Below are 2960 nucleotides of genomic sequence, written 5' to 3'. Positions count from 1 at the left end.
AAACGCATGGACAAATTGCACAACGGAGAGTTGTGCCTTAGCTTAACTGGCGTCACTCATGAGCACAGTATCCTCTATGTGGGCCTTGTGCTGCAGTACCGAGCAATCTCGACAGATGGGGTGCTTGCACGTAAAAAGTAGAATTGCACTTTTGATCCCCGTGTTTTGGACAGGTTGGCAGTTTATATTTGAACTTCAGTGACCCCGTCACGTGTCATTTTGCCAACTGACGCCAATCACCCAACGTGCCTTGCGGTCTACTTAGCCAGCCTGCCGTCGATCCACGTCGCTAGCCGGCCCCACGAACCGTGGATTTGACCAACCCTCGTGTTGTGTCGTTAAGATTAATCTGTTTGCCGCCTGGACTCCGCTGTTTGCTAATCTGACGACCGGAACTTTGCGACGAAGAGTAGGATGTGCAGTATTCTTTTATTGTTAACGTTATGCCTGACACGATCTTATTAAGTCTTTTTGCATGAGGATGATTGCTTTATTCTATTCTATTTTATTTTATTTTATCTTATGTTATTTTTTTATATTATTTTATTTTATATTTTTTTTATTGTATTGTATTTTATTTATCATCAATCTATTGCATTTATTTCATTTCATTTTGTGTCACTAATTATAATAAAATTGCAACATTTCACTAAAGAATATTTAGGTTCCGCCAAGTTCTCATCACTCGGTGCAGAATGTATTTCCAGTTGATATGTGTTTTTTTATCGTTTATTTCGATCGAGATAAGAATGATATTTCGCTTACTCTGCTAACTCCACGGTTCGGATGGGTATCATTTACAGGTTTCTTGTTTACAATCCTCGCTCAATACATTTGGAACACTTTTCTTGAATTATTCCCGCTGCTGTATATGGAGAATGTGTAGACTCACATTTTGACATGTTTGAATTATGTGGTAAACATCACTGTCCGGGTAGCTCCCGGACTGGCAACAAAATCCTACTTCCACTAGACGGTGCGCTCTGACTGCGACCTACATAGGATATGTCTAACCTTCCCTTTCATACTAGGTATATCATACAAAATGAAAAAGTGTGACCGAGAAGACAGCAAGAATCACAAAGTGTAAAAAGATTCGTTTCTTATCTATACAATTCGTTGAGCAATTTGTCAATTTTAGGTCGCTGAGAGAGCGCGGCGAGAGCGCCATTCTTGTGGAAAAGGGATATAACTGAGGTCCAGTGGTATTCATCGTGTGCATATTAATGTAATATGTAGACTCTCAACATTATCATACCACATACTGTATGTAAATCCCTGATTACTTTTGGGTAGCATTTTTCAGACCCTAAATACGTACCTTTGCGCCAGAATGGTTATGTTTTTTTTCTGGCTTGGTGTGTGTTTTGGTGTCCGCAAACAGCCCTCGTTGGCTTGGGTTGATATGTCGAATGTAAACATTTCATGATGGGATCGCGAAATGGTTGGATTGTTATGGTGCTGTAGCAGAACTCACAGAAACAACCGGGTTTTCTATCTTTTTACCTCCTAAAAAGGAGGTATTGTTTTTTTGTGTGTGTGCGGGGTGTGTCTGTAATTCTGGATATTTGCGGTTAGCATAACTTGAGAACCTCTGAATGGAACAAGATGATATTCGGTATGTGGTGTCCTGTGATGTCCATGGTCTATATAATGTATATTTGTGGGGCCCACACATATATGTGCTCAAAACATTATCATACCACTAACTGTACGTCATTCCCTCATTACTTTTTAGAATGCCTTGTTGGCTTGACTGTCTTGATATTCTGCATGTACCGAGTTCTTGGTGAAATCTTGTAATGGTGCTGTGAACATCTGTTTTTAAAAATCTTTTTATCCAAGGATGGTGGTGTCATCAAAGTGGAATAGTAAAATGGCTGACAAGGAAATGACGAAGGCCTAGTCTCCTAATAGCCTTTCGTTAAATGTAGGGGCGTATTTGTCATAATGTTTGAATCAGAATCACCTGGAGATTGCACCAAAAATGGCAGAATGGTTGTTGCTTTTCTGAAAAAACAACAGAAAAGAAGACTCCCTTGCCCCCTTGTCCACCCTCACCCCTTTCTTTCATAAGATGGAAGAAAGCTTAGCAGATTGGTAAGAGCGCTCCTAATAAACTTCAAGTAACGGAGGTCATGTTCGTACGGACCGGCATGGTTACAAATAGGCTCTCGTCCCAAGTCCATCTGTTCCCGCAGGGGGTGCAGTCTCGTCCGGGCTCCGAAGCAACAAATATGCCCCGGTGGACTGTCGGGAACTGTAACACCAGGAGCTGACAGAATAAATTCTACATAAACCTCTTGCGGGGAGGTACAAAAAATGGCGGCCTTCTGACCACAAAAACAACATGCAACATAGTCTCCGCCTTCGAAAACAGGAAGCTCCACCCCCACGTACACGTTCTGGATAAACACCGTTGTTTATCCAGGAAACGTCCTGTTTGGGCCCTTTTCTGGATATCCAGGAAGCGTCCTCCTGCTCAAGACGTTTTCTGGATATCCAGGATTCGGCCTAGTACGAAAATTAGATACTGACGAAAGTTGGATACAGCAGGGACCGCAGGGCATCCCACGGTATGCCCCACGGGGAGGTCACGGCATCAATGTATTACCGGGTGACGGACCAAGTTTTTTTTATTGAACAAACACATAAAGGCAAAATAACAGACAAGTAGCGGCCCACTCAAGTTAAGACAACTTATATCGGTGCCGCTATTAAAAGAAAATAAGAATAACATATGATTAACAAGATGCAGTACATCTGTACAAATGTATTAACTGGTGGACGCGCAAGTCCTGGTCCCCCCCCCCCCGGAAATTTTGGTAGGACACGGAAAAAAAACATGGTTAGAAACGGCCAGTTTGCACAATGAAGTTCTGAGTTGAAGACACAATCAAACAGTTTGTGGAATAGTTGCAAAGGGAAGTTAGCCTGAGTATCATCCTCCGTAGTAACCG

This window comes from Branchiostoma floridae, chromosome 19 (assembly GCF_000003815.2).
Source record: "Branchiostoma floridae strain S238N-H82 chromosome 19, Bfl_VNyyK, whole genome shotgun sequence".
NCBI lineage: Eukaryota > Metazoa > Chordata > Leptocardii > Amphioxiformes > Branchiostomatidae > Branchiostoma > Branchiostoma floridae.
This window is presented reverse-complemented; position numbering follows the sequence as displayed.